This window comes from Akebia trifoliata, chromosome 3, assembly GCF_017979445.1.
Source record: "Akebia trifoliata isolate Shusen 1 chromosome 3, ASM1797944v1, whole genome shotgun sequence".
NCBI classification, from domain to species: Eukaryota; Viridiplantae; Streptophyta; class Magnoliopsida; order Ranunculales; family Lardizabalaceae; genus Akebia; species Akebia trifoliata.
In genome coordinates this window covers 17606723-17625607 of record NC_141377.1, presented here as the reverse complement: position 1 = coordinate 17625607, position 18885 = coordinate 17606723, and positions in this window count along the sequence as shown.

The following is an 18885-nucleotide window of genomic DNA, read 5'->3' as shown; positions in this document are numbered from 1 at the left end:
ATTTCAAACCTATGCACATTCAAGAAGACTTAGTTGTGGAGTCCCAACCATCCTTCGTAGAAGGCATTGATATCCTATTCAATGGGGATTTCGATAAAAGTCTATCAGAGACCGTTCCAAAATCCACAAAAGTAGAAATCACCACAAGGCAAAAGAAAGAATAACCCTTCCTCACTGACATCGACTAGGCATCAGTCATCATCCCATTGAGTTTGGGGGAAATTATGCCCAACTCTGACAACAATCAACCGGAGATCATGGTCATCTTCGAACCACTGACTAAACCACCCAACAAATCACTTTCTAATCTCATCCGCCCCCTTAGAGAAGGGAAAACCTTGAACAATTGGGAGGAATTCCCTATCACCTTTGAGGCTACCATAGCCTCCAAAAAACAAATGCCATTAGGCAAATTCAAGTTGCTCGATGATTATAATGAGCCCTTATCCTCTGGGAAAGACTATTTTGAGGGTTCCTTATCTATATTAATGCATGATTGCTCTTCTTATTTCAGGTGTCTGGAAAATAGTACTTAAAAACCAAAAAAATAAAAAATTCTTCAAAAATCAAAAAAGTCAAAAAGTCTTCAAAATAACAAAAACCAAAAAGCTTTCAAAAACTCAAAAAAATAGATATCTTCCAAAAATCAGAAAAAGAGTTTTTTCAGAATTTAAGGAATTTGTCTCAATCTAATGGACCTTTGCACAGAACAGAATATTATAGGGATGAGTATGACTTTGATCTTGAACTTGACTTCAACCTTATGGGAATCGAAGAAGAGTCAGAGGGCGAAGTCGAATACCCTCCTAAAGAAATAAAAATCTTCTAGAATGACATGAAAATGGTGTTCAACCAAATATTGAGGATACAGACTCGATTAATCTCGGCATTGAAGATGACCCACGTGTTGTAAAAATCGGAGCCTTGTTAACCCTCAACAAAAAGAAGAAATGATTGAACTACTATATAATAATCAAGACATCTTCGCCTGGTCCTACAAAGATATGTCTAACTTGGACATAGATCTGGTTGTTCATAAGCTATCGATCGCTCTTGGGAGCAAGCTGATCAAGCAAAATTTGAGAAGACTCAAGTCAGAATCAAAGTCAAAGACAAAGTGATGAAACAGTTCCAAGCAGGATTTCTAGCAGTCTCTATGTACCTCGAATGGCTAGCCAATGTCGTTCTAGTACCGAAGAAGGACGGAAAGGTGCAAATGTGTGTCAATTATCGGAATTTGAACAAAGCCAGTCCTAAAGATGATTTTTCACTACTCCACATCGACACTCTAGTTGATAGCACAGCAGGGCATGGTGTGTTCTCATTCATGGATGGTTTCTCAGGCTATAATCAGATAAATATGGTAGAATAAGACCAGCAGAAGACAACATTCATCACACCTTGGGGCACTTTTCATTACAAAGTCATGCCATTCGGATTTAAGAACATTGGAGCAACCTATCAACGTGCAATGACAGCTTTATTCCGCGATATGATACACAAATAAATGAAGGTTTATGTGGATGACATGATCGCTAAGTCTAGCTTAGAGGAAGACCATTTGATAAACTTGAAAAAATTATTCGATCAGTTAAGGAAGTACAATCTGAGGCTCAATCCAGCAAAATGCGTCTTCGGGACAACATTAGGAAAGTTGTTAGTGTAGACACCCCATTGTTGCACTCGCCTGATTAATCAACTCGTCAATCCGATTGCAACGGTTTCCAATGATGGATGATTATTCCAATGCTTTATTTTGTTACTAGATATGTTTCAGAAATCCGAATGAGATATCTCAAATTAACAAAACTGTAGAAACCACGCTACGTTAGGAAAATATAATCCCAAAAGCTTAGAAATCATCATTTTTCAAACAAAAAGAAGCTTCATGATAAAAATCACTAAAAAATGATCAAATTATCAAAATACCCCTAATCTTAAAATATCCCTAGAGCCTACATTACGCTTAGAAAAACCCATTCAAACATATAAAATAACAAATCGAAATCAAATAAATCATTTCGCCAATTTTCATAGAATTCGACAAAATTACAAAAATACCCCTCATAAAGTTCACGACCATTTCATAAATTTTTTTTTTTTTATAAATGATAAAAACCAATATTTTCATTGAATTCCTTATAAAAAACCGATTCCAAAACATCCTGGAACATTGAAAAACGACTTGAAATGCAAAAAGTCCTCTCCGAGGGTAAAATGATAATTTTATAATTTTTATAATTAATAAATAAAATATTAAATAATTAAAGTGAAACATTAATAAAATTAATTTAAAAATTTAAACAAAAAAAATCGATCAATCAGGCTCTCAGGCAAAATTGTTGAGGGTTGCCAAGATATTTATTTAAGGACCCCTCTATTTGGGGGTCCAAAGAATTAAAGATATAATAGAGGGGGGTTCTCCAAAAAATTAAAGTCAATCAAGTAAGACTAAAGTCAAAATTAAAGTCACTCAAGTAAGACTAAAGTCAAGATATTAAAGTCAATCAAGTAAGACTAAAGTCAAAATCTTAAAGTCAATCAAATAAGACCAAAAGTCAAAATTATAATAGAGTTCTAATTAAATAATAATTCTATTTAACAATCATAATTAAATAATAACTCTATTTAATAGAATTCTAATTAAAATATAATTTTACCTAAACCAATTCTAATTAAAATATAACTCTAACTAAAAGAATTATAATTAAACACTAATTCTATTTAAACAAACACTTAAAAAATCTATAAATAAGGGTCCCTACACCCTATTTTCGTATCAAATAATAAACCCTAAGAGAAGTAGGTCAAAAAGCTTTCCTAGCCTCCCATAAATCTTAATTTTGGAGTCCCAACTCTTTACCTAGCACCCATACTTCGATTTTAGCTTGAAAAATACCTAGAAACCTTTCAAAAACACCCAGAAATTCGTAAAAAAATTCGAAGAATCCAGATCTAAGAAAGAGATACCTTGCCTCGGAGATCAGAAATCAAATCCGAAAACAGAACGAAGCGAGGAGTACTGTACAATGAGCAGTTTTATCAGATCCGAGGAAATAGAATCGTTGCGTTCGAAGGTAAAATTCTTTATTTTTTATCTAGGTCTTTTTGTTAGCAATGTAGTTTTATTTGGGATAAGTAGAGACCGGTATTTGTCGGGCGGGGTTGGTGCCTAACACCTTCCAACCTCGTAATATGATCACCGGACTTAGTATATTTTAGTAGATTAGTTATTTTATCTTTTTAGAGTCAATGTTTGGTTCATAGACCGTAACAACTAGGTGGCGACTCCCAAACCTCAAAGGTTAAAAGTGGATCTGCGCACCCCGCGGATTGAGGGCGCTTTCAGTGGCGACTCTGTTGGGGATTATTGAGGATCAGACTTAAAAAATCCCAAGTATGGGAACGTTGCTAGAAGGACCTAATTGTCTGTTATATTTTTCTTTTTGGCTCCGTTATTGATTACTTGTCTGGATTGTGAATGTTTCGTTTTGGCACATTTTTTTATTTTTTTATTTCATTTATGTATGGTTCAATCGAGGGTCATTCGGAATGACCTTAAATTGTGCAGGATTTCAAGAGGGTAATGGTCTGAAATAATGGTTGTTGACCATTGTTTATTTTGTTTCCTTTATATTTTTGGGTCTATATTATCCTCTATCAACATCATTTAATTCAATTTTTGAGTGCCTTGATCTGGCGTATGATTTGTTATGGCTCAATCAAGGATCATTCGGAATGACTCGAAATAATTCAAGATTTCAAGAGGATGGCTTTATTGAGATAGGATAATGATTATTGGACCATGGAGATTGTTTAAAAGGGGATCTTTTATTTTATTATTCATTTTTTTTAGGGGCATGTCGATCCTTTTTTGGATAGCAAATTTTTTTTTTTTTAAAACGTTTGATTTGTCGTTTGTCAATATTTTTTTTTTTATTTTGTTTTTTTTATGTGTGCAATTTTTTTTTTTTTTTAAATAGTGGTGCTGTCCATTGACAGCAAACAAAAATAAAAGAAATAAAAAAAAAGTTTTTTTTATGAGTGCTATTAGCCAACAACACCTACTCCTCATGTTAAACAGAATTTAGGCATGGTGTACCAACAATATATTTTTTTTATTAGTTCTATCTTCTTCTCAAACAAGAGAAAGAAGAGACAGCAAGACAGAGAGAGACGTTCTCTCTCTCTCTCTCTACCATCTCTCCTCTTTTTCATCTTCATCACCATGACATCAGCCCCAATGACATCCATTAACACCTCATCCATGACATCACGACCTTACCTACCACTCACGGTCTTTTTCATCTTCTCACACCCTCACAACCATTTTTGTTGCCGTCACCACTTCAGCCCCCATAACCGTAATCAAAAGTTAAGAGATGGCAGGAAAAGTGTGAACAAAGCTTCAGAGATCAGAAACCAGACGGAGAGAGAGAGAGAGAGAGAGAGAGAGAGTGTGTGTGTGTGTGGACGTGTGAGTTGTGTGTGCTGCAGCAACATATGAAAAAAAGAAGAAGCAAGTTTTGAGTTGTCTCTTGTTGGCAGCAGCACATATATAAGAAAAAAGGGCTTTTTGAGTTATATGTAGTCACAGCAACATATATTTAAAAAAAGAGAAAAAAAATTCTGAATTGTTGTGTGCTGGGCAGCCATATGACCATGAAAAAAGAGAGTTGGAGTGTCACGTGCTGGCAGCAACATGATCATAAAAGAAAAAATTTGATTGTGTGTGTGTGTGTGTGGTGGCAGCAGCATGTTGAAAAAATAAAGAAACAAAAAAAAAGAGTTTAAATGGTGGTTGTGCTGGCAGCAACACGATTGATATATTTTTATCCAATAGTTCCCTTGCTGTAATATGTTTGTTAGTTGTTAACCACAAATCATAGGTTCGGACCCACATTCTTTTAAAAAAAATATATATCTGAGTTAGTTGCTGAATAATTTTTTGGGATAAAATTTTTTTTTTTTTACCCCACCAATGTTTGAAATCCAAAGGGTTTGCTTTCCTCACTAATTTAGTAAGATCTCAAATCTTATTAAGAGCCATTGACATCCCCACGTGGCACCCAAAAAAATGATCTTACATCGCAAGCTTGTGGAAAAAGAAATTTTAAGAGTTATTTAAAGGAAAATTTTGAAAAAAATTATTCACTTTTTAACTTTAATTTTAGAGTTCGATGGTCGTTCATTTTCAAAATCTTGGGTCTAAGTTAAATTTTTCGAATTTCTTTTTTTTTGTCAATCCAAACTTTGTATGTGAAACCTAGAAGGTTGTAGTTTTGATGTGTTGATGTGAAGGTCCACATGAACTCAATAACTATTAATAAGGTTTCAAATCTTACTTAGTTGATTAGGATAGCCTAAGTCGTACTCACAAGATTGGTTGAGTAGCAAACTAATAAAGCAAGGGAAGTTTTGTGCTAAAAATGTAACGAGTCTACCCGGCAAAAAAAAGAAATTAAAAAGAGAAAATGGGGTTTATGCTCTTTCATCCTATAACCATCATTCTACCATCAATTTAACGTTCATAGGAATCTCGATTTATTTTGAATCACCTAAAAGCAACCTTTGATTGGACCATAAAAATTATAAAAATTGTACTTATTACAATGATTAGATTTGATCAATTATTCTATGCCATGTTCATTGATTGGTTTGCCATAATCATACTTGATATATATTTTTGATGTGCTTACTTTGATTCATGTTAAGAATTTTGAATGCTTCGATTAAAATTCATATGGAATCTATGTTGTAACGGTTTAATTGGACCCATGGACTCATGTGTTTGAAAAAGGCCTCGGGCACACCCCACCTTGTTTTGCACACACCACATGCATGTTTACTGTTTTGCACGCTTGCATGACCTAATCTAGCCAACGTGGCACTAGTGCGTGGCCCGGTCTATTCGGAGATGCGACGTTATTCATGAAAACCACAACTCCAGTCATGTACCTTAGGGTATATTAAATTGGGGCATCAGTACCGTTTGATCAGGTGACTTTGAAAGGTATATTGATGCACCCAGGCTGGAGCGACCTGAGCCTTTGACCTATTATAAGTCGCACAGTCACATGTCCCGATTGCCAACGTAGTACTAGTACGTGGTCGGTCCTCCCGTGGGATGCTAAACTATTTATGAAAGCTACAACCTTAGACCCATACCCATAGGTATATCAAAGATGATCTAAGTACACCAATTGCACTTCTTGGTCAAAACCAGTGCCTAAGAGAGATCTTGCCCCGCTGTACTCTACTGTACGAGGGGGATAGACTACGTCTATTCTAGACGAGAGGTATTTAAGTGGGCCCTTGCTCAACATCATGCGCCACCTCTCAACTGAAGATTAAACTGGCTATTTTTGGCTTCAGAGAAGTGGGTTGGAGTTTTAGATTATCACCTATACGGTATATCAAACCAAGTCACCACGTACCGTCTGATTGAGTACGCTCGAGAGGTATATAGGTGCACTTGGGCAATGGTGGCCAGATAAATTGCATTGTACGTAGTAAACCTAGAGTCTAGAAGCCTTCCTATAGGTCACGACCTGAACTGACTATGGGTGTTCCCGGGTTGCTCTATTTAATCCAACCAACAAGTAAGTGGGTGGACTGATCCAGACTATTCAAACTAAATCCACTATATCGATCCGACCCAATCGGTGAAATGTACCGATCAATTTGAACCAATTAAACCAGTTGGCCCAATTGACAAATAGATCAAACTGATCAATACCAAATCAGTTGGACTATTGGTTTCACTTTTAAAGATCCAGACCACTTTGTATAGAAAGATTTGATCTTATGGTCAAATTATTTTGTCTGATCAAATGCTCAATCCTAATCAGGGGTAGACCCATTTATAAATTTTCTCACCTTTTTGGTCACTACAGACTTATAGTGCATTAGACATGAAATGTTCACAATGAACTTCAATACTACATTGTTTGGAGTCGCCACCATTCTTTTTTGGAAATGGGTGTGAATGGGCACCCGAATTGATTTTTTTGAAAACCATTTTTTCCATTGCATTGTAGTGACTCTCATTTGTTGGAAAGGGCAAGGTCTACCTAAGATCTAGGTAAGGAGGTCCGATTAGAGGATGGGGAAGGTGTTAGGCACCCCATCCTCTCCACCAAAGGTGGTTACCTTGCTTGGCCATTTTATTTTGTAAAAAATTCAAGAAAACAAATATTAAAATGCATGAGAATGTATGGTAAGAATGTGTGTGCATTAAGTGGAATATTCCCTTAACAAAGGGTTTTTTATTTTTAACATGACATTAGGGGCATTCTATGGAAAAGAATGACCCATGTAGCCACATTAAATTTATGAATATGAATGTAGGTTTGAACTTTTAGAGAGACTCCATGATGGAGTTCCCTTAAGGCCACAACCATGATGCATGTATGCATGGCTAGAAACTTAGTGTTTCACCCCATCAAGAGGGTGACACATTTCTTCATCATTGCCATGCATAGGTGAGTGTGTGCATTGTGTACAATATGATGCATGAGATTGAGGTAAAAAGGGCTTCAACCCCCATCCTTTCGATCGAACCTTAGTCCAATCTACCGGGGATGGGAGAGGGTATACATTACATCCTAAGGCTTTCTAAAAATAAAATAAAGAGAGGGTTAGAAGAAGAGAATGCAAACTTTGAAATAAGTAAACTACATCTTAAACCCTACCTTGTCCCTTGATGGTGAACTTGGACCTTGAAGAGTAGGCTTGAGAGATGAATGAGATGGTTAAGGGTTGAGTTGAAGTTTAGAAGATGAGAGAATGAGTAGGAATTTTTGTAGAGTTTTAGGTTGAGAGATGGGGGCTTATGAGCATGAGTTGTTAATAGGAAATGAGGGTATTTATAGAGTTTTTGGAGAACTTTTGGGGATAAAGTGGTCCAACCCTAAAAATAAAGAACATGGACATGAGATTTAGGTTATTTCTTTTTGGATTTTCCATTTGTATGAGGGTAAAGATGACATTTGTAAAGAAACCCTAAAAGCATGCTTTGATCCTTGGTTTTTTGGTAAATAGAGGTGAGAGAACAAAAGTACTTTTGGGAGGATGAATAGGGGAGTGACATGTGTAAAGGTGGAGTGGTAGGTAAAAAGTAGATCTTGGTTTATTTGTAAATAACTCATAAAGCAAGGGTGGAAGTGTAGTTTTGAAATGGACCAATGGGAAAACAAAAGCACATTTGGGAGGGTGAATAGGAGGATGACATGTGTAAAGGTGAAGTGGTAGGTGAAAAGTAGACTTTGGTTCATTTGTAAATAACTCATAAAGCAAGGGTAGAAGTATATTTTTGAAATGGACCAATGGGAGAACTCCATGTATGTACTTGAAGATTCCCACCTTTTGAGGGTATAATGGGAAGTCCTCTCACCTTTATGGATTATTACCAAAGACCAAATAACCTTTTTGGTTTGACTAAACTTTTTGAAAAGGGCATTCTTGAGTTTTCACAAAGGAAAAGTTGACCCTCCAATTAGATGATGCATTGGGCATTGAGGGCTTATGAGGTATCAACATGTGTCATCTTATGAAGGGGTGAGAGGATGGACTTGGAGTGGGTTTGGTATTGGGCTTAGAGAATGGATTTTGTCTTGGGCTTAGGTTGGGCTAGAAAATGGATTTAGGTTATGGGTTTAGAATGGCCTTGGATTTTGGGCTTAGGTTGGGCTTGGTAATGGGTTTGAGTAATTGGGTTTAAGACTAAGAGAATGGGCTTGAATTTAGGTTAAAAGATGGACTTTGTTTTGGGCTTAGATTTGGTTGGGGAGTGGACTATGGTAAGGGTATGGGTAATGGATCGATTAATGAAAAATGAACACGAATTGGGAGTGGGTTAGGGACAAGGTTGAGCATGCAAATTATATGACATGATGCATGTATGCATGTATGCATGAAAATGATGCCAAGTAGCAATGTGGGTCCGTCGAAAATCTTGAGTTCTAAATCGGAATCAATTCGAGAAAATTTGGATCTTCCTATGGGTTCGTGCAAATTGGGGTGTCTACACTAGCCAACGTGGCACTAGTGCGTGGCCCGGTCTATTCGGAGATGCGACGTTATTCATGAAAACCACAACTCCAGTCATGTACCTTAGGGTATATTAAATTGGGGCATCAGTACCGTTTGATCAGGTGACTTTGAAAGGTATATTGATGCACCCAGGCTGGAGCGACCTGAGCATTTGACCTATTGTAAGTCGCACAGTCACATGTCCCGATTGCCAACGTAGTACTAGTACGTGATCGGTCCTCCCGTGGGATGCTAAACTATTTATGAAAGCTACAACCTTAGACCCATACCCATAGGTATATCAAAGATGATCTAAGTACACCAATTGCACTTCTTGGTCAAAACCAATGCCTAAGAGAGATCTTGCCCCGCTGTACTCTACTGTACGAGGGGGATAGACTACGTCTATTCTAGACGAGAGGTATTTAAGTGGGCCCTTGCTCAACATCATGCGCCACCTCCCAACTGAAGATTAAACTGGCTATTTTTGGCTTCAGAGAAGTGGGTTGGAGTTTTAGATTATCACCTATACGGTATATCAAACCAAGTCACCACGTACCGTCTGATTGAGTACGCTCGAGAGGTATATAGGTGCACTTGGGCAAGGGTGGCCAGATAAATTGCATTGTACGTAGTAAACCTAGAGTCTAGAAGCCTTCCTATAGGTCACGACCTGAACTGACTATGGGTGTTCCCGGGTTGCTCTATTTAATCCAACCAACAAGTAAGTGGGTGGACTGATCCAGACTATTCAAACTAAATCCACTATATTGATCCGACCCAATCGGTGAAATGTACCGATCAATTTGAACCAATTAAACCAGTTGGCCCAATTGACAAATAGATCAAACTGATCAATACCAAATCAGTTGGACTATTGGTTTCACTTTTAAAGATCCAGACCACTTTGTATAGAAAGATTTGATCTTATGGTCAAATTATTTTGTCTGATCAAATGCTCAATCCTAATCAGGGGTAGACCCATTTATAAATTTTCTCACCTTTTTGGTCACTACAGACTTATAGTGCATTTGGATTTAATATTTCTCATCGGACTTGGGCTAATTTCAAAATTTTAATCATGTGGTTAAAAGTCAAACCTTGAGAATCGACGGTTAATCTTAGGTGCCCCTAAACGTTCTAAATACGCATCTGTGTCATTTTTGGTCCGTCAAAAGAGTTGTCTAGCCAAAGTTTCAATGTCAAGTCTAAGTAGTCCATCCTCCTAGAAGGACCTTCTCGTTTTGTAGATAATTGTCCCTGAGTTTTCTTTGAGTTTTAATCTAGTTTTGTCTTTAAATCCAGTTAGTTGTTTCAATTACGTTAGTCTTTCTTCAATTTTCCAGTTTTAGTTGAGTTTGTCAGTCTATGTTTTTCTAATTTCAATAAAGTAAAGAAGCTTCTGATTATCATGCGTGTACTAACGATTTGAACATAATATCTAACATGAGGAATGACTCAAGGCTTACTAATCGAACTTAACAAATATTAGAATTAAAGAGTACACTCAAGAAGTGCAAATTGGTACTACATTATCCTTAGGGGAATATGAGAAAATAATAAACTTACTTGAGAAATTCAACAACGTTCCTATATGGTCTCATGAGGATAGATTGTACCAAGATAGATCAAGCCATAAAGTCGAGGGCGAACTTCAAAATTAAAGATTATCGATCAAGAATGATGTAGTTCAAACTATTACAAATGTGCCAAGACCCACAAGAAGGTATCCATCATGTTTTTCACTCAGATAAAAGAATTATCATTCGTAAAAGAACATGAGATTTTCTTCGAAGTTTGGAAATAGTTGAACGAGTCAATGTCAAATACAAAGAACTCAATCACACTCAATTTCGTAGAAGAAGACTGAAGATTACTCATTCTCAGAAGAAAACTGAAGTTACTCCTTCTCAAAAGAAGACCTTACTTGACAGAGCAATCTAGATATCGAATTCTTGAAACTTTGACCAAGTCAAGCAGCATTCACCAAAGGAGGCCTTCTTTGGCAGAACTATTTTCCTGTCTAACAAAAAAAAAAAAGATAACTTTCTTTAGCCCCTTGCAGCCTCTAAAAAAAATCAAATAGCATGTTTGTTTCTAAACCACATCTACCAACCTTGGGAGGGAAGTTTAAGTATGAACTACGTTTTGACCTGATCCCAAAAGAAAAATAAATATTTGGGGTACGTAGGCAACCTGAGAAGTTACTTCAGGCTCGGTCGCGCAAAGAATAAGTGTATTCTCTTAAGAAAAGTGTCATCTGAAAGGAAAATCCCCTATTGAAAGGTTCAAAAGAAAAGAATGCCAAACTAAGGGCATTAGAAAAAAGAATCAAAATAATTGATAAAAAGAAAAGAATGCCAAATTAGGGGCATTTAGAAAAAATCAAAATAATTGACAGAAAAGAGAGAATATCAAACTAGGGGCATTTTGGGAAGTTGAGCCTTATATCTTTTCTTTCTAAACCATATCCTAAGCCCGCCTATTAAGTCCTCCTGAAGGTTAATTGATTCGGTTAAGGTGTAGGGAACCAAGAAGTTGTCGATTAGGTTATTCAAGATCATCAAGAAAAAAAGAGAAGCCCGCTAAGTCAAAAATCCGAAAAGGTAATTTAGGCAAAATTTAGGGCATAACCATAAAAAAGATAGCCTGTTAGGTTGAAAACCTGAAAAGACGACCTAGGCAAAAATCAAGGCATCATCAGGAAAAGAAAAATAAATCCCGCTAGATTGAAAACCTGAAGAGGCGATCTAGGCAAAAATTAAGGCACCATCAAATGGAAGGAAAGGTCTCATCAAGAAGAAAAAATTCAGAAGGAAGCTTGTGCAGAAACTAAAAAATATAGAACCATTCAAGCCACAATATTCGTTTTTCAGCCAAGAGCTCACATCTGACGAAGACAATGTTGAAGTTGAAAAAATCAGAGGTCATCTTGAACATTGTAGGATCTTCAATAGTATGTTTACTTGTTCAAGTGTTCGCTAATAGAAGATGTAGAATCATCAACCACTTTGAAGAGAAAGATCTTCTATTATAATATTTATCAAGATTTTTTAAGTCCAGCTCAAGTATTTTTCAAAAGAAATTCGAAAGAAAATGATCAATCCTTATTGCACATATGATAACCTGAAGAGTCTTACATTTAAGGGAATGTCAGTTCTTCTATCTGTCATACATCAAAGTCCATATTTTTCAAACGCAATCCATTCCATCAGTCTCGTAGTCAAGTTTCAGTTAAAGTCAACCTTGAAACTAGGGGCATTTTTTGAAAGTCATTTAATTCTAAAGTTTTGTTCTTAATCACATGATAAAAAGGAAAATCTTATTTAAAAGTCCGATGAAGTCCAATGACAATTATGAATCCAGATGCATGATAAGCCAATAAAAGCCCGATCTATTAAACATTGAGCTCGATTAATAGGATTGTTTAAGTTCCTATAAATCTAAGCCCGAGAAACGTGACTTAGTAAGTTCGAGTCTAAGAAATGAGACTCCAACTTTTTGAATCATAGAATGAATAGGCTTTTTGAAGTATCTACAAACGTAAGTTTGAGTCCGAGAAACAAGACTCCAACTTTTTGAATCATAGAATGATTAGGCTTTTTGAAGTGCCTACAAACCTAAGTGCGAGTCCGAGAAACGAGACTCCAACTTTTTGAATCATAGAATGAGTGGGCTTTTTGAAGTGCCTATAAACCTAAGTTTGAGTCCGAGAAATGAAACTCTAACTTTTTGAATCATAGAATGAATATGCTTTTTGAAGTGCCTACAAACCTAAGTTCAAGTCCGAGAAATGAGACTCCAACTTTTTGAATTATAAAACGAATAGGCTTTTTGAAGTGCCTATAAACCTAAGTTCCAGTCCGAGAAACGAGACTCTAACTTTTTGAATCATAGAATGAGTAGGCTTTTTGAAGTGCCTACAAACCTAAGTTCGAGTCTGAGAAACGAGACTCCAACTTTTTGAATCATAGAATGAGTAGATTTTTTGAAGTGCCTACAAACCTAGGTTCGAGTCTGAGAAGCAAGACTCCAACTTTTTGAATCATAGAATGAATAGGTTTTTTGAAGTGCCTATAAACCTTAGTTCAAGTCTGAGAAACGAGACTTCAATTTTAATATGATTGTTTAAGTTCCTGTAAACCTTAGCCAGAGTTCGAGAAACAAGACTCCAGCTTTGTTTGAATCATATTGAATTAACAGGATTATTTAAGTTCTTTAGCCCGAGAAGCGTGGTTACAATAAGTTCGAGTTTGATAAACGAGACTCAAACTTTTTCGAACTCTAAAAAAGAATTTTAAATAAGATTTAACGAAGTTCCTACAATGTTATGACTCCAATTACCTCATTGTTCAACTTTGCCATGATTGCTTTCGTTGCATAAGCACATTTCAATTTTGAATCATTATTGTCAGTGAGAGAAGATCTCTAGGACCTGACACATTTTTACTCAGTAATCATCACACCATTGCACTCACGTGTACTTTTGCATTAGTTAAGGAGAATTTTCTAAAATTCAAGGATCTGACACTGTCAGTGAGAGATTTCGCTCAATGACTAACAATCTTTTAGTTCGGGGAGAGTTTTACGCTCAAAGATCCGAACGTTCCTACGAATTGATAAATCAGGCTGCAAAATGAACTGTCACTAGCTTTGGCATTCGGATATCGCACTATCCGCAAAATAGATTTGTTATCTAGTTTGCTTCAACCCTTTGCCAAAAAAGGGCATCTGTAGACATCCCATTTTTGCACTCTCCTGATTAATCAACTCGTCAATCCGATTGCAACGGTTCCCAATGATGGATGATTATTCCAATGCTTTATTTTGTTACCAGATATGTTTCAGAAATCCGGATGAGGTATCTCAAATTAACAAAACTGTAAAAACCACGCTACGCTAGGAAAATATAACCCCAAAAACTTAGAAATCATCATTTTTCAGACAAAAAAAAGCTTTATGATAAAAATTACTAAAAAATGACCAAATTATCAAAATACCCTTAATCTTAAAATATTCATAGAACCTACGTTACGCTTAGGAAAACTCATTCAAACACATAAAACAACAAATCGAAATCAAATAAATCATTTCGCCAATTTTCATAGAATTCGACAAAATTACGAAAATACCCCTCATAAAGTTCATGACCATTCCACACAAAAAATTTCATAAATGATAAAAACTAACATTTCCATTGAATTCCTTACAAAAAACAGATTCCAAAATATCCTGGAACATTGAAAAACGAAGCGAGGAGTACTGTACAAGGAGCAGTTTTATCATATTTGAGGAAATAGAATCGTTGCGTTCGAATGTAAAATTCTTTTATTTTTTTTATCTAGGTCTTTTTGTTAGCAATGTAGTTTTATTTGGGATAAGTAGAGATCAGTATTTGTCGGGCGGGGTTGGTGCCTAACACCTTCCAACCCCGTAATATGATCCTCGGACTCAGTATATTTTAGTAGATTAGTTGTTTTATCCTTTTAGAGTCAATGCTCGGTTCCTAGACTGTAACAAATAGGTGGCAACTCCCAAACCTCAAAGGTCAAAAGTGGATCCGCGCACCCCGCTGATCGAGGGCGTTTTCAGTTAGGTTTTATCGTCAGTAAAAGAGACATCGAGATAGATCTAGCAAAGACCAAGTACATTCTTGAGATGAAAGCACTAGCGTTGGAAATGGATGTCAGAACATTTTTAAGCAGAATACAGTATATCAACAGATTCATTACACAACTCACGCGTATCTACGAACTACGAACCAGTATTGAAGCTACTGAGAAAGGATGTACCAAAAGCATGGAACAAAGACTGCCAAGAAGCCTTCTACAAAATAAAAAAATATATACTCAATCCACCAGTCTTGGTTCCTCCTATACCAGAGTGACCTTTACTGATGTATATCTCAGTACAAGACACGTCTATAGGCTGAGTACTGGGGCAACACGTCGAGTCAGGTCAAAAAGAACAAGTCATTTACTATCTCAGTAAGAAGTTCACCGATTATGAGACAAAGTACTCGGCGCTCGAGAAGACTTATTGTGCATTAGTCTAGGCATCTCAAAGATTGCACCACTACCTCCTCAGCTACTCAACCATGCTTATCTCTTGAATAGACCCTCTCAAGTATCTCTTCGAGAAGCCAGTGTTGACAAGTCACACTATAAAATGACAATTACTATTATCTGAGTTCGACATCACCTATGTCACTCAAAAAGCCATCAAGGGGCAAGCCATTGCCAACCACTTAGCTGAGCATCCCTTACCAGATTATGAACCATTAAAAATAAATTTTCCAGATGAAGCCATCCTGTTGACAGAAGTTGAAGACAGTGACGAAGAACAAGGTTAGAAGATGTATTTCGACGGAGCTGCGAATCAGAAAGAAAACATAATAGGGACAGTATTGATCAAATCAAATGGATCTCATGTTCCGATTGCCATTCAATTAAAATTCCAATGTTCCAACAACGAGACAGAGTATGAGCATGTATAGTAGGGTTAAAAGTAGCAATCGACTTGGAAGTAGAAGAAATCGATGTATTCGGAGATTCGAGTCTAGTGGTCTATCAGACAACCGGAGAATGGAAGACTCGAGAACAAAGATTAATCCCTTACCATGAGTATTTGGAAGAACGGAGCTCGAACTTCACCAGGATCTCATTCACTTGTATGCAAGAGCTAAGAATCAGTTTATAGATGCACTAGCCACGCTTGCATCCATGATCAGTATTTTAGAGGACCTAGTTATCGATCCTATCAAAATTGGCATCCAAAACGAACCAGCTTATTATTTACCAGTGGATATAGCAGAGCCCGATGAGAAATCGTGGTATTTAGACATCTAGGCATACTTAGAAGATCAAATCATCCTGTCAGATATAACGATAAATGAATGAAGGACCATCTAGAGATTGGTAGGTCAATTCTTCCTAAGTAACGGGATTCTATTCAAAAAAATCACATCACGAGGTTCTTTTCCGTTGCGTTACAGAGGCAAAGGCTAAACGATTGATCAAGACTGTACATGGTGAAGTTTGTGGACCTCACATAAATGGTCATATGCTTGTTAAAAAGATCATGAGAATGAGATATTATTGAACTACAATGGAAAGTGATTGCTATCAGCACGTTTGTACCTGATCTATGCCAATAAGATCAACGCTCCACCTTCAGAATTGCATAGCATGACTACTTCTTGGCCTTTCTCACTTTGGGGCATAGACGTTATTGGGCAAATTTCCCCAAAAGCTTCAAATGGATATCGTTTCATCCTGGTTGCTATCGATTACTTCACAAAATGGATAGAAACTGCATCATATGCCAATGTCACCAAAAACAACATCTTGAAGTTTGTCAAGAATAACATCATCTGTCGATATGGACTTTCCAACGGAATAGTAACTAATAATGCCAAGAATTTCAAGAACAATGATATGATCAAGATGTGCGAAGACTTCCAGATCACTCATTACAACTCTATACCTTACAGACCCAAGATGAACGGAGCAGTTAAGACTGCCAACAAGAACATCAAAAGAATCATCGAGAAAACGAAAGTCACATACGAGGATTGGAACAAAATGTAGCCTTTCGCCTTTCATGCTTATCGGACTTCAGTCCAAACTTCAATTGGGGTAACTCCGTACTCATTGGTATATGAAATGAAAGTAGTCTTACCCGTAGAGATTGAGATTCCCTACCTCCATATCTTAAAAGAAGTAGAGTTAGATGAAATTAAATGGATTCAAGCTCGATTTGATCAACTGAATCTGATTGAAGAGAAGCTCCTTGCAGCTATTTATCACGGACAAATCAATCAGCGACGAATAGCCCGTGCCTACAATAAAAAAAGTCAAGCCTAGAGATTTCTCACCAGGAGACCTTATTTTGAAGAAAATTTTGCCAATCCAAACGACACTAAGAAAATTTTTTGACCAAACTATGAGGGACCATTTATCGCGAAAAAGGTAATGACGGGAAGAACTCTGATTCTCACAAAAATGGACGGACAATTCTTCCCGCAACCGATCAATGCTAACACTGTTAAGAAATATTACGCTTGAGATCCGACGCTGAAATGATGAAAGACCATCTTTGCTATCCTAAACTAACTATCAACCCTAGTCAGCCCTTTTGAGCCATCACGTTCATTTCTTAACCTAAGACTGGGGCATGTCAACAATTACAAAACGAAATAATACAAAAAAAAAGGAAAACCAGAAAGAAAAAAAAAAGTATCAAAGTACTCCTGGCTCACATGAGGATAAACTGTGAACGGATAAAAATACAAAAAATCAAAAAAGTCAAAAATCGAACACTTGACCTTGAGCTCGACCCAAATCTCCAGTCTAAACAAGTTCGAGAGACACTGGGAGGAGACATAGATCACCTTTTCGAAATAAAAATAGACAAATCCCACATATAACCCACTCTAGATAGAACCAGATCTTAAACTTTTTGTATCTTTTCCACTACCCTTAACCTAAGCCAACGTTTCGTCTCATCAAAAGTCTTTTCGAATCAGGGAATATTCTAAGGCTTCATAATGACAATGATAACACCAATGATCATGTAACTTGATCCGGACCTCAACTCTTATTAGTCGTTGGAAGACTCGAGAGGGGAGTCTAGATCAGATATTCGAAAAAAAAGAGTACTCAAAGTGTAGAGTAGCCGATCTCTTGGTTCAAGTTGAGTTGCCGAACCACGAAAAGTCGTCAACACACTCGAGAAGAGAATCTAGATCAATTACTCAAGAAAGAGTGCCACTATAAGAGTAGAGTCGTTGATCTCGTAGCTCAACTTGAGTCACCAAGCCACAAGGACATAGAGGCTCCGAACGAGAATTGTAAATGTGAAAATCCAAAAATGTACAAGCACAGTCTGCAAGGGCATAGTGAAAACCTGAAAGGGTGGTATGAGTAAAAAAATCAGACTATGGCAAGATCAAAGCCATCAGTATGATGAAAACCCAAAAGGGCGTTGATGCGCAAAAAAGTGAAAATCGGGTCTGGTAAAAATCATAAGGGAAAAAAAAACTCCTAGCTCGCATGAGTATAAACTATGAACGACAAAATTTTCCTGAAATCCTAAGTCTCACGCTCAATCGATTTTAACCCAGTACTAGCACACTAGGGATGACTCTAAAAAGAGATGAAGAGCTATTAACATATATATTCTCAGTAATTGGCAAAAGCACATAAATCATCGAAGTAGCAAAGGTTTTCCAAAAGTGTTCATATTCTGTATCTTCAATATTTATTCAACAAAGACAAACCACAAAAATTCAAAACATTTTCAAAACTACTATTTTGGCCGATGATTAAAAATCTAGGATTGATTCAAACTTCATGTTTTCAAAGAAATAGATACACCTTAAGTAAGTAAAAAACCTATTTTCTTTTTATTTCAAAAGTTTCACATTACATTTTTTGATAAAAGAAAATACAAAATATATTGTGCCAATCACACGTCTCGATGAGAAATGAATCGAGTGTCTCTTCCAAAGTACGAATTCGGATAGCTTGCCCCATCATCACCACCTCGGTGTTCGAAGCATCACGACTCACTAGGTAAGACAAGAAGGCATTGAAATAGGGACCTTGAGCAAGCCTATCCTGAGATCACTCTCCGGGCCTACTGAGGCTAATAAACCATTGATTATCGAGCTCGCGACTTCAGCAATGGAAGAGCTGATCCGAATGGCCCAACTTGGGGAACCCTTATGGATGCGTGACTTTGATGATACTTATGAGATTCTAAATGAAGAAGAGTACATGCAAACTTTTCCTAGGGGAATTGGGCTGAAACCTTTTGGATTGAAAAGAGAAGCTTCACGAGAAAGTGCCA